Raw genomic sequence first — 13,277 nt, 5'->3', positions numbered from 1 at the left:
GTGTGTGTGTGTGTGTGTGTGTGTGTGTGTGTGTGTGTGCGCGTGTGTGTGCGCACGCGGATGTGTGTGTGTGTAGGAAGGACACAAGACAGTGGATTGCTTGGATCCGGCTGCAGGCAGAGAGCAAAAACGTGGGCGCGGCGGAAGAAGGCCTTCTGTTCGTCGTCATAAATGTCAGAATGGCCACCACCCACACAGCCATCGCCGACCACGTCCGTCACGTCTCCGTACGTTTTTGAATCGCACACGCAAAAATGAACCCGCAAGTGTTTGCTCTGGCTCACTTATCGCGCAAGTTAGCATCAATCATATTTAAGCTGCTATGCGAACCAGATAAAAACATACAATGGAGCTGAGTTTTTTTTTTTTGTTTTGTTTTTTGTTCCTGCAGTGTGGAACTGAAATGAAAGATGTCTTTATACATCTCCTGTACGCCAGATTGATGATTAACCGGCGGTGACATCATCCCGTCATTACCGGCGGCGGCTTGACATGCGCCCACGCAGTTTAAACAGGTGGCTTTGATAGGGTTTTACAACATAAAAAAAAAATAAATCACCCAGCGAAAATGTTTGTAACTCAATGGCAGACGAGGAGCAACCTTTATTTGTACGTTCTTGGAAAATGATACATAAACAGCGGTGGCAGGATATTATAGTTCACGTAAAAAAGACGACGGTTACTGACGACTTTTTTTTTCTTAACGATACGAAAATGGAGGATGCAGAATTTCGACGTTCACTGTAAAATTAAACGAAGAGTGTGTTTGACTAAACCGTGTAACGTCTAAATTCTGTGGGCTATTAATGCTAACATACAATTCAAAACACTATCGGTGGGCTAGCAAAATTAGCGTTGACACTGTTGTAATTATAGCTTTTTAAAAAGCTTATATTTGAACACAAGCGACATCAACACACACAACCAGTGCATGCGGCAATACTCACAGGCATATATTCTTTATCCTCTTGCCCCTCCCCCCTCAAAAAAACCCAACTATCATTACTGCATCTTAGTTAAAAAGGGCTTCCTCTGTGTTTCATCGTTAAAATCGATGTTGTATTTCTGTATTTATTATACCCCCCGCCTCCCCCAGGTGACCAAGGTGCACACACCAAAATTTAATGTGCAGGTTTTCTCCGAGTACTCCTCTTTCCTCCCATATTTTGGGAAAACGTGCATGGTCGTGTAATTGATCACTCTTAGATTGTGACTGTTGAATGGTTGTTTGTCGATGTGTGCCCTGCGATTGGCTGTTTACCACTTCAGGGTGGGCGGGGCTCGGGATCTGCATGATGAACCCCCTTGAAAAAAAATCGACTTATTCACGGTTACCTTGATGACCAATCAATTTTATACGCTTATTTGAAGCAATACCGAAATGCAGCTCCGCTTACCGTTTGGATTTGACTCGCTTGAAAATCCTGTCTTCGGCCGGTCTGGCTTCACTGCACTGCTGAGAGACAACTATTTGAAATCAATTTAAATTTGAGAGGAGAATATCGGTGAAATACCAGCTTGGTATCAGGTGTCATAGTATCGGAGTATTTCCACGTGTCAGAGTACAGTTGCGGTATCGGCGGCTCGGTGACAAAAAGTCCTGCAAATTTTGTCTAATTTCATGTCAATGCTCCACAACCAATTATCTGAGGTGTAAACTTTCAATTTCTCCCCGTCTCGTTGTTGTCCAACAGCAGGATTGAGGAAGTCTTTGTTAGAGACTTCATTCCAACCGATCAGCGCTTCCCCTCGATGGGTTCCAGCCCAAAGTTAGTCACGTCCGCTCTGAAAGAAAAGTTAAAAAAAAAAAAAAAAGATAATCACATTACACGCAGCTTTTACAGCAGTAGCGCATCAGTACGCCTATAAAAATAGGTGATTGATGGTTGTGTTTTATCATAGTTAGGCTTCCTCCCTCTACTTATACGGCCATAAATAAAAATTTCAAACGATGGCGGATGCTCGGTGCTCAGGTTTTGAGTGACGCTGTCACAGAGAAGAGGATTGTTATGGTAATAATGATTTTTATTGTGCGTGTCTTTTGGAACAACACCGCTTCACATTGGACGGTCGACTAAAACATGACTGATTACAGTGAAATCATAATTCGGGTTTTTTGACGCATTTGTTAAATCACCACGAGGGATAGTGCAGCTTGAAATGCTTTAATGCGGACTCTTTTAATTTCATTGCAGTTTTACCATCTCATATTTGGTGTGAAATAGATCGTTTGAAGCTTTGCGCATAACAAAAATATTGGTCTTGTAACACAAACAAACCAAATTGTTTTTTTGTGAAGGAACTTTGACATCCTGGTGTAATAATCATTTTTAGAAATGATTTTGGTGGGGTCAACCTTATAGTGGCTGCTGATCTAAAGCATTCGTTTGGTAAACAATGCACATGAAGGATACAAAGTCCTACAAGTCAACAAGTACAAGTCCTTGCGGCCTTCTTGGTACAATGGATGTGGGCTTTTTTCTTTTTTTTTGGTGGTAATTTTGTGTATTTAGTTGCATTTTCTGAGAAACCTCTTTCGTAAGAAAAAAGGTCTTCTATTTTAGAAAGCACAAATGATTTTTTTTTTTTTTTTTGAGGAAAAGATGTCCTTGATGCAGTATACAGTTGTTTGGTCTCTTTTCTTACAAAACCTTGCACTTGAAAACAGGGGTGTGTAGACTTTTCATAACCACGTTCTTTTTTTAAATCGATTATTTTAAAGAAAAGATCATATTGGTAATATATGAATGAGAAAAAGATTCTGGACTTTTTTTTAACCTACATTGTATAGTTTTAAAAATTATGAATGATAATGTCTTTATCTGACCATTGCCACTTTCAGGCATCATCAATGAAGAAAAAAAAAACACCACCTTACTGGATCTTCAGTTCTTATCATAAGTGCACCACACCAGGAAAAAGTAACCTCGTCAAACTAAAGTAAACCAACGCACTCAATAAAGCAGCTCCGACTTTGATATATCGTGACAACGATGACTTGATCCTCTTTGCTTGGGGCTTTGGAGACGTTCCCATGTTGAAAGGCAACTGTTTCTCCTGTAGGGGGCGCTGCATGAACGCCTCATCGGTGCCAGTGCTCAGTCCTTGCCGCCCGGCGGTTCGCCAGTTGTTGGGAGCTTCCAGTTGAAAGCTACTTGAACGGATGGTTAGCATCACCGCGCTAATTAGAAAGCGAAAAAGTGGAGGGGCCAGTAGCATGTGGAAATCAGCTGTGGAGTAGCTGAGGGTGGCAAGTTGGGGTGGTGTTGATACACACGCACGCACACACCCCCACCACTATCCCTTCAGGCAATATGAGACGTCAGGGGAAACTGGAGGAGGGGGAATGGCTGCAGTCACTGGCCCATGTAATGGAACCATGGAAATACTCGCACACGCACACTTGGGGTTAATGCATGTGACTGTGCGGGGCCCTTTCGGCTGCAAGCAGATACTCCCTTCAGTTTTTGAAAGAGGGATCTCCAAAATCCAAAATCGCATACGTGGTACAATTTTGAGTTGAACAAAAAAAAATGTAATACAATTCTCTTTAATGATATATTTTTTTAAACAATTTTTTTAGGATGCTCATTCAGTTTTGCAGTTCATTGTACAACTTCGGTTATCTTGGCACATTTACAATGGCCATAAATAGTCGACACACCCCAGGTTTTTGGGATGTCACAATGGAGACCAGGATAAAGCTGTAATGTGACCTGTAACCTGTAAAACTCCATCGCATTTTCTTCCCTAATCTTGAGCTCCCTAACTGAAAAAGTGCCTCTGGTTAACCCCAAGTACAGTTAAGCTGTTCAAATAGGCTTTTGCTGACTTTTTTTTTTTTTTTGCTTTCTGGCAGAAGACTGAAGATGTTGTGCTAACACAGACTGCTAATTCTCACTGTTATTCCCTCCACCTTGTCTCAGGCCCCAGTTCCAGTTGAAGAAAAATGGCCGCTGTTGAAGATGCTGAGGCCAGCACCAAACCTCACTGTCGGTATGGTGCTCTTTTTTTGTCTTTTTTTTTGGCTATCAGCGTCTTGGCACTGTAAGGTGGACGTGCAAACCAGTCAACCACCGTGCTGCGTGAAATAGCCTAAATATCCTAGCGGAGTTGATATTACTGATGAAAGTATGTGAGGGAGGACGTGCAAAAACATGTTGGCCTTGTAAAACAGGATGATAATTTGGTTGTTTACAAGTGAGCAACACCTTTAACAGTTTCCTGTCATGTGATCAACATGTCTCCAAGATGTCCCAACACCTGCCATCAGGAAGGGGAAGGAAGCCTCCCGCTCTCATTAGGGGCTGGGGAATCACCAGCAACGTGAGTTTACAACCTGCTGTGTGTTTGTCTGTGCGTGAAAATATTTGTTGTGCAGCCCTCTATGAAGGTAAAAAAATAATAATTTAAGGGGAGTGCGGGTGAATTCTAAACTGGTGATTAAAATGTTGAAGACACTCTATAGAAACAATATAAGGAACATTTATAATACAAATTTGAATTTATTCATTGCCAATCGTTGGGGTGGCAGCTTGAGTGGCAATGCATTTGGTGAAGGTGTTAGCCGCCACCCTGTAAAACACGTCACTCCGATTAATATTACATTTGCGAATTAGGAATTAAGTGGCAAAATGCACCTGTTTTTGTCCATCTCAGGAGGCGGCCATCTTGCCACTTCCTGTTGACTGAACATGACATCAAGGTTGCTCAGGTAACGACCAATCATGGCTCAGCTTCAGAAAGCAGGTGAGCGGTGATTGGTTGTTAGCTGAGAAACTGTGACGTCATTTTCAGTCAGCACGACGTAGAAAATGGCCGCCCCCTGAGACGTACAAAAACAGGTGCATTTTGGGCATTTGGGCATGTGTTTATACTATCGGAAGCACATAGAATATATTGTTGTCACAAAGATTTTGGAGTTGACTTCCCTTCTAAATTCCTGGATATTAGGAAGCGACTGTTTCTCTCACCCAAATTCACCCCCTTTTGGTCCTCAATGACATCATCATTTTTCCATTCTCTGATTGGTTGGTCAGAGCAAAAGTTGTTCCAGCTAACTTTGACGAGCAAAACATTTCTTTAGCAATCCGCACGCAATATTCATCATCATCTTATAACTCTGTTGAGTATATTTCATGTGTTAATGATTTTGTCGTGTTATGAGAGGAATGCTAATTGGGAGCAGCCGCAGACGACGTCTACATTGCGTTTTGATATAAAACTGATTTCTATAAATGCGATGTGCTAGTTGTGGTATAAAGAAGTGGATTAAGTTTGACAAGTGTCCAGTTACCACATTCACCGTTAGACTGTGCGGGTGTAACGATCGTGAGTCTTGTGGCAGACCTTGTGGTCGTATACTGCCCGTCGCGCATTTCCTTGTATTTTTCTTTGGGCAGAATGTTTGATGTCGGAGAGCCCTCACGTGGGTAACGGCGTATGACGACAAACGTGTCACGATCCGACGGCGCGCGTGACAAATGTGCCGTTTTGGAAGCAAGCGATTCGTTATTTGCGCCTCATTTGATGCCCTGCCATCACGCGCCCCAGCGCGTGTGACCCTTCGCCACTAGATGGCACTGCGCTCGCAGCCATGTCGGCACCCCCCCCCCAAACTCCCTCATTCCCCCACCCCTTCGGCACACACTAACCTTATTCCCTATCTATCTAATTACACATTAGAGCTGTAATATGCCATTCCACATCCATGGGTCTCAGATGAATGGTTTCTTCCCCCCTCCGTCGCTCTTCTCATCTGCCGCCTTCCATCCTTCCTCTTTTACCTTCTTCCAGCCCTCCCTCCATCTTGTTCCGGCCAGCTTCCCTCAATTACTGTCACAGGCGGCCCACAACATTGCAGGGGGGGCGAAGCCGAGCGGGGGGGAGAAACGACGCACGTGATGAGAAGAGGAGACAGCCGTGACATCGTAAGAATTGGAATTTACAGGTGCGTTGCGGACGCTAACAACTTTTTTTTTTTTTTTTTTAAACAAAGGTTACACCAAGCCTATGTTTTGAATTCCCTTTAGTGGATCGCGCCTGTCCCAAAGTGATCGCAAGCCCATATGGACAAACAAGCATTCACATTCACACTCGTGGGCAAATTAGTCCCCAAGGAATGCCCTCAAGAACGTGGAGAACATACAAGTTCCACACAGAAAAAATATTTGAAACAAGAAATGCTTCTGTGAGCCCATACTGTCCAGTTGGAAGATCAATTTGTATTGAAATAAATTAGCAAATAAATAAAAATATGATAAGTTTGAGGAAAAAGTCGCTAAGATATGCATGTCAGATCCCGTTTTCCAGCTTCACGTTTTGGAATAGGCTCCCGCTCACCCGTGACTCGGAACAGGATCAGCACTGTCACACTGATTCTTAACAGCCCTGTTAAGTGAACTGAAGCTCTTCAGTTAGAAAAAAAAAGTAGCGCTCTGCTGTTATTTTGTGGCATCTTACAGCCGCGGATCTATGTTGAAATTAGTTGAGAGCATTTATTTATATAAATGTAGTGCTTTGCTGCCATTTTGTGGCATCTTGCAGGCAAGGAACTATGCAGAAGTGAATTGAGGAGCTTAATTTAAAAATAAATAGTGCTTTGCTGCCATCTTGTGGCATCTTGCAGCCAAGGAACTACGTTGAGGTGAACAGAAACCCTTCATTCAGACAAAAGTAGTGCTCCGCTGGCATCTTGCTGCCAAGGTACGAGTCTTAGCCTGTTCGATTGAAACGAAGCGCTTTATTAAGACCAAAGTAGTGCTTTGCTGCCACCTTGCGGCATCTGATTGCCAAGCAACTATGTTGACGTGAAATGAGGCCCTTCATTTAGAAAAAAAAAAGTCGTGCTTTGCCGTCATTTTGTGGCATATTGCAGCTCAGGAAACTACTTGGAAGTGAATTGAGGACCTTTGTGGCATCTCGAGGCACATATAAGTCGTGGGGGCATCAATTACTTACTATTAATCACGATTTGCAGCGGGCCTCGGTCATTATCCACCGTGCGTCTGTGTGGTCAGGTCAGGTCACGGCGATTCCCCCATCCGTCAGATATCTTCATTAGGAGCTCGCAGGGGCTGGCGTGCTTCATTAAGAAGCCCTTTCACGCCTTCCACGCCTGCAAAATACTTCACACGTAAAATCCCTAATTTCCTGTCTGGCTGAGTGTAATTGAATCATTTGACATGAGGAAGATAAGAATCATTCATTCTCCGAGGTGTCCTTGCCAGGCCATCGTTTTTATTATGCGCGCGTGGTGTTTGCAATATTGCAAAGGCATGGTATTTATTTATGTATGTATTTATTTATTTACAGCTGATATCCCAGCAGCAGGTGCTTGCTGGGAGCAGAGGGACCTTAATAAACGCGCCGCACGCCACCTGCAGCTGCACACGCATGAAGACAAGACAAGGGTGGTGATTAGCGGCATCAGCACACGCAGCATTTGACTGCTACACACCGAATGGATTCCGGGGACGGCGTCACCTCCAAAGTTGAACGCAATCCGTTCGGCGACGCCGTTTGATTTTTCGGAGGCAATTTTCCTCATGGGAGGTCATGGAAGGTGAATTCATTTCTTAAAAGAAAAAAAAGTCATCAAATCTGTATGTACTGTAGTGATGCATGCCAAATTTGTAAATGTCATCATAAATGGAACGAGAAGTTAACCGCTGAGTGATCAAACTGAAATAAAGTAAAACTACTTCCACTTCAAAGTGGCACAATGGTGAGTGAGCGCGATAAAACGAGACATGACACCTTCACAAATTCATTCGCAGAAATAACGCCATCAAAATGTCTGTCTGCTGTTGTGTGACTGCAAAATGACTGCCATACTTCAGAACACAAGATCCCTCTGCTGTATTGCAACAACGTCATCATTCTCCCTCCACTGGCATCAACAAGTGGGTGAAGTAAAAATGGATACTAAAAAAAACAACTTTTCAGAAAACCGACATGCATTTGTGTTAATTTTTGTGGAGGCAAAACTGGAGAAAATTCTGTGCACACTGAAATGTAATTAGCAGCGTCAGAAGACATGAAGCGCAGATCGTGGACAAATTAAAAACATTTTTATTCGAACTTTTTTTTTTTTAAACAACTGCCTATAATTCCAAGAGGTAGATAAGTCAAATTAATCGATTTTGAAAATGACATTCAGTGGAGTATGTATTTCCCGTTGTCGGTCAAATGATTTTGTTGATGAAAATGGCCCATTTGATATACTGCCCCCTAGTGGCCAATTCACACAAACCTGAAGGAGCCAAGCATGAACTTGCGATGCACAAACAGTTTGATTCTTCTTCACTTTAGTGAGTGTATATTTTTTATGAAGTACAACAATGTAAAGTGTTATATTTCCAATTAAAATAAACGTGTTACTATCTGCGTGTGTGTGTTTTATGGAGTTGCTGGAACGCATTGATGGCATTTCCACACACCAGGTAGTTTTCCTAACCCAATCGCTGGGTGTCTCCGGATTTTGAGCAGATTGCGTCACTTTTCCCAAGGTTCGGTTAAGTTTTTTTTGACCCAGCAGATTGAGTTGAAGACTGGAGTTGGGCAGGCTGAAAAGATGAAGCGAGTCGCCATTTTGAACAGTTTTGTGGATTCAAGTTCAAGTACATTTAATGTTAAAAAAAAAAAAAAAAAAAAAAAAACAGCATTGACTTCGTCCATTTTGGACTCAGCGCTGGGTTGGTTGGTTATTTCACCCAAACTGGGTTACTTTTGACACAACACGTCAATGAGCACATGCATTTCAATGCTGAGGGACCATTTGAGAGTGCACCGAGTTACAAGGGTGGTCAAATTCAACTCCTGCGTCAAGGCACCACTTCGTTACCTCCTACCGCGACCAAATTTTACCACCGATTAGTTGTTGGGTGTTGAAAAAGGCTTCGTTGTGAACTGCCAGACTAAAACCTGAACTGTGTTTTAAGAAGGGGAGCGGGGGTGAATTTGTCCCGCAAAGGCGAGTGAGCTGGTCAGCTCGACAGGCCGCTCCATCAGGGCAGCTGGGGGTTAAGTGCCTCGCTGCAAGGCGAAATGATGATGGCGCTTTCTCACCCTCTCCAACACACACGCACACACACACACACACACACACACACACACACACACACACACACACAGACAAACTCCAGCCCTTCCCCGTCCCCCGCCGACCACCATCGCAGGTACTTAAAGCGGTGACATCACGGCCGCACGCTCGTTTGTCTTTCCGTTTTGGCGGCGCGACGGTCGTGCATCACGCCTCCTCATTAGACACCCACACACACACACACACACACACACACACACACACACACACACACACACACACACACACACACACACACACAGACAAACTCCAGCCCTTCCCCGTCCCCCGCCGACCACCATCGCAGGTACTTAAAGCGGTGACATCACGGCCGCACGCTCGTTTGTCTTTCCGTTTTGGCGGCGCGACGGTCGTGCATCACGCCTCCTCATTAGTCCCTAATCACGCACCGCCGACAACACGCTCGCTGGCCTCCCGAATGTTAGCGGCCCCTTGAGAAACGGCAACATCCCCCTCCGCATTTATTGCACCTTTTCCAAGGTCAAATTAAAGCTTGACAGCAACAACATGGCAGACGGAACGGTAGTGTGATAAACAGTGTTGCCATAGTTACCTTGGGAAAAAGTAACTCAGTTACTTCAATTCAAATTATTGTCTCACATCATCAGACAAACACATCATTTGCATCATCATTTGGAAAGCTCATGTCTCGGTCTGGAATTGAGAGTATTTGGGATCTTCTGTCAAGACCAGGACTGATCTGTTATTCTTAAACTTAATTCATCTGAAAATGAGTCGCACTTAGGAAGACAGCAAATACGTTCAAATAATGTTTCACTAGCCCCGCCCCCCCACAACTCCACATCTCGACTACCCTTTCCCCGTGACTTCATTTTGAAAACAACGTGCAAAAGAAAACACTGCAAGTTCTGCCATCCTCAACTTACTGAAACGGCGTCGACATCAAACTTTATCAAGACAGGTAAGTCATCGTTAGCTATAAGTCACACCAACAAATCTAAATTGAAACCCTAATCTTGTTTGAAACTCGGATTTCAAACCACAACCAGAGTTCAAACCCCTACTTTGAAACGTTAACCTCAGTTTGATACCATGCTTGGAAACCATAAACCTAATTTGAGATCCTATTTTGTAACTCTAATCCTAGTTTGAAACCCTACTTTGAACCTCCTGCCCTAGTTTAAAACGCTACTTTGAAATCCTAGCCCTTGTCTGAAACCCTACTTTGGTTTCATGCTAGGGTTAGGGTTTCAGACTTCGAAAAGCCCACCCTAGTTTGAAACCCTGCTTTGAACCTCTCGCCCTAGTTTAAAACCCTACTTTAAATCCAGACGAGATTTTATTTTTTTTGCAAGGAACGTGGAGAGTATACAGCATTTGTAGTCGGAATCCAATCGCCTTTGTGGTGGGGGGGGCTGTTAACGCAGACCTCGATTGCGATGAGTCTGCTCTGTCACAGAAAAAAAAAAAAAAAAACGGAATAAAACAAATGAATTAATACATATGTTTTTTGTTTGTTTGTTTGTGTGTGTGTTTTTTTTTTAATATATATATCTGTGCAGAATGCGCAGGATCTTGGTCCCAGTCCGGGGACCGGTGGTTGGGTATTAAATGAGTTAAATGACATATAGAAGCATGGAATAGTTCTTCAAAAGGTCATCCATTGTCTGTGCTATACTAAGAACATCCTTTTATACCTGCTCCTTGTGCCGAAAGGTTGCAAAGGGCTTTTTTGAGGTGGGTGAAAGGTGTGTGGCGCTAATTGAATGATGCTGGGGGGGCGGGGAGTGGAGAGTGGGGGTGGGGGGGGGTCCCTAATTAGACACAAGGGGCTGTGACATTGGCAGCACGGGAAACAACAAGATCTTGGAAAGACACGCAAGCGAGGGGGAGTTGAAGGACGGCCACGGGGAAAAGCCTTGCACGCTAACACATCCTCCCAAGGCCTTTGAGAGGCTATTGTGGGAGCGTGCGCACACACGCACACGCACACGCACGCACACACACACACACACACACACACACACACACACACACACACACACACACACACACACACACACACGTGGGGTGTGGAAAGAGGATAAAGCGAGATGGCTCTCCAGCAGCCTCCTCCTCCTTCCAGCTCATTGACTAATGTCACGGCAGACTGAGATTGTGTGGTAGGGGGCTTTAGGAGGTGGCGAGGAGGGGAGGCGGGAAGGGGGGGGGGGGGCGCCATCGGGGGAAATAAAAGGAGTGACGCGAGAGCGCATCCCACGTCAAGGGGGGGGAAAAAAAAAATAAACACCTTGCTAAGCCCGTCAGGCAGCAGCAGCGCCGCCGCTTGCGCAAACACGACGTGAAATCAGGCCGCTTTCACGCCGCCGTCGCATTCTGCCGCTGCCAAAATGGCTGTCTGCGCGCCATATTGCGGCTTAGCGCGTCGGGCGCACAAAAAAAAGAAAAAAAAATGTAAATGAAATAAATAAATAAAACATGTCCAAGCGACGGACTTGACGGCGGTGGACGGCGTGCCAGCACGGTGCGGAGAGACAATCGCAATTTGCCCTCGCCTCGGAAATGGCGGCCAGCCAAAATGATGACTGAATGCGTTGAGGCCTGGAAATTAGACATCGCGGCATATCATAACGAAACCTAGACCAGATGCACTTTTCACCACTTTAGTGAAAGTCAAGGGTTTAGAATTGACATCAGATTTGATTGGATTTGCCTGTTCAATGATGCAAGTTTTTTTTTTCTCACAAGTGAAAAGTTAAAATCAAGCAAAAAAAAAAAAAAAAAAGTTGCATTACTTTGCTTCCTGGCAGGCTCCAGTTGGTTTGAAGGTAACTTCATTCACCAACAATTAAAAATGGGATTATAAAAACCAAACCAAAAAAAAAAAAACATAGCACCCCTCCCTGTCATTTGATCAAGGGGGATGTGTAGACTTTTTCCACGACATCTCTTCACCACATTTGTCATTAGGTTTTTTTGGCTTCTCCGATTGTGTGAACAGAAATTATGACATCAGTTTTATAGATTGGATCCTGTGCCAGGTTGACATTCACAATTTCTCCCTAGGAAATGTCAACGAGACAAAACGGTGACTTTGGGGCTCGTAAACACGACATCACAGCGTGCTCCGAATCACAGCGGGCAAATTAGCGATGACATCACAGCAGTCTGATTGGATGCCATCACTTGACGTCATAATAGTGGGGAAAAAAAAATCAATAAAAAATTGGCCCGCATCAAAGTCAAGTTAAATCATCCAACAAAAGTTTCTTCATAGGTTTTTGTTCACCGTAAAGACGATTTCGATTGATGACAATTTGTCAATGTGTCAAAGAAATGAACATTCATGTTTAGTGAGCAATTGAAGATCATTTTTAGAACCAAACCCTACTTTGAAACCCTAACCCAAGTTTGAAAACCTAATGTAAAAATCTCAGCTCGTTTAAGATAAGATAAGAAAACTTTTATTTGTCTCACAATGGAGAAATTCGCAATTAAAATTAAAACCTGACTTTGAAACATTAACTTTAATTAAAAACTATTCTTTTTAAACCCTAATTTGAAACTCGAACCTTTGTGTGAAACCCCAATTGAAAAGCCTTAGCCCTAACTTAAAACCCTACTTTGAAACCTGACATCACACATTCCGATGACTGCATCCATCGAACCACTGTTAGAAACTTGGGATCAGTCTGCGCGCTACCGATTCATCGCAATCGACTTGTTGGGCACCCCTGATTTAGCGCAAACTAAGAATAAAGCTAACTTTCTTTTATAAATATCGATGAAACAATCAAACGCAAAAGTCTCCCGTCAACCTCACGTCCAAGTTTTTGTGAACCTTTGTTGTTTTCTCATCGCCATTGAGCCTTCAGTCTTTCATGAACCAAACACGTTTTTGTAAACATCACATCAGGACATTTTCAAAGTCTTGTTTTTTTTCCCCTTTTTTGTGTGTGTGTGTGTGTGTGTGGGGGGGGGGGGGCTGGCAGGTAAGACTCCATCCCAAATAAAAACGCTTCACAAAAAGACACAAACCGTCCTTTTAAAAGGCACAACCTTGCCGTAACCCCACAAACCACGGCGATGCCAAACAACTCGGCCTTCCCGAGCAAAGCAATCACACGTCCGAGGCTGAGGGTGTCAGCCTGCTCACCCCCCCCCTCCGACCACGCGGCCCTCCCTTACCTCCTCTGGGCCTCATTATGAGCAG

At 43.9% G+C, this 13,277-nt stretch overlaps 1 long non-coding RNA gene across 3 annotated transcripts in view; it reads left to right on the top strand.

Moving 5' to 3' along the window:
- Positions 1-7,927, top strand: part of LOC109511367 (uncharacterized) — a 16,779-nt gene extending 8,852 nt beyond the window's left edge. Inside the window, exons 2-4 of one of the 3 annotated variants that reach the window (XR_002167302.1) lie at positions 3,927-3,996; positions 5,797-5,950; positions 7,315-7,927. This is a non-coding gene — a long non-coding RNA (uncharacterized LOC109511367). Of the gene's footprint in view, positions 1-3,926; positions 3,997-4,732; positions 4,845-5,796; positions 5,951-7,314 lie in introns of those variants that run through there. The other 2 variants (XR_002167303.1, XR_002167301.1) reach the window with 2 other exon arrangements.
- Positions 7,928-13,277: the final 5,350 nt, after the last annotated feature.

This window comes from Hippocampus comes, unplaced genomic scaffold, assembly GCF_001891065.2.
Source record: "Hippocampus comes isolate QL1 unplaced genomic scaffold, H_comes_QL1_v1.1 scaffold7, whole genome shotgun sequence".
In the NCBI taxonomy this organism is placed as follows: domain Eukaryota; kingdom Metazoa; phylum Chordata; class Actinopteri; order Syngnathiformes; family Syngnathidae; genus Hippocampus; species Hippocampus comes.
Note: the sequence above shows the minus strand (reverse complement) of the source record. Positions and strands in the feature narration are given on the sequence as shown.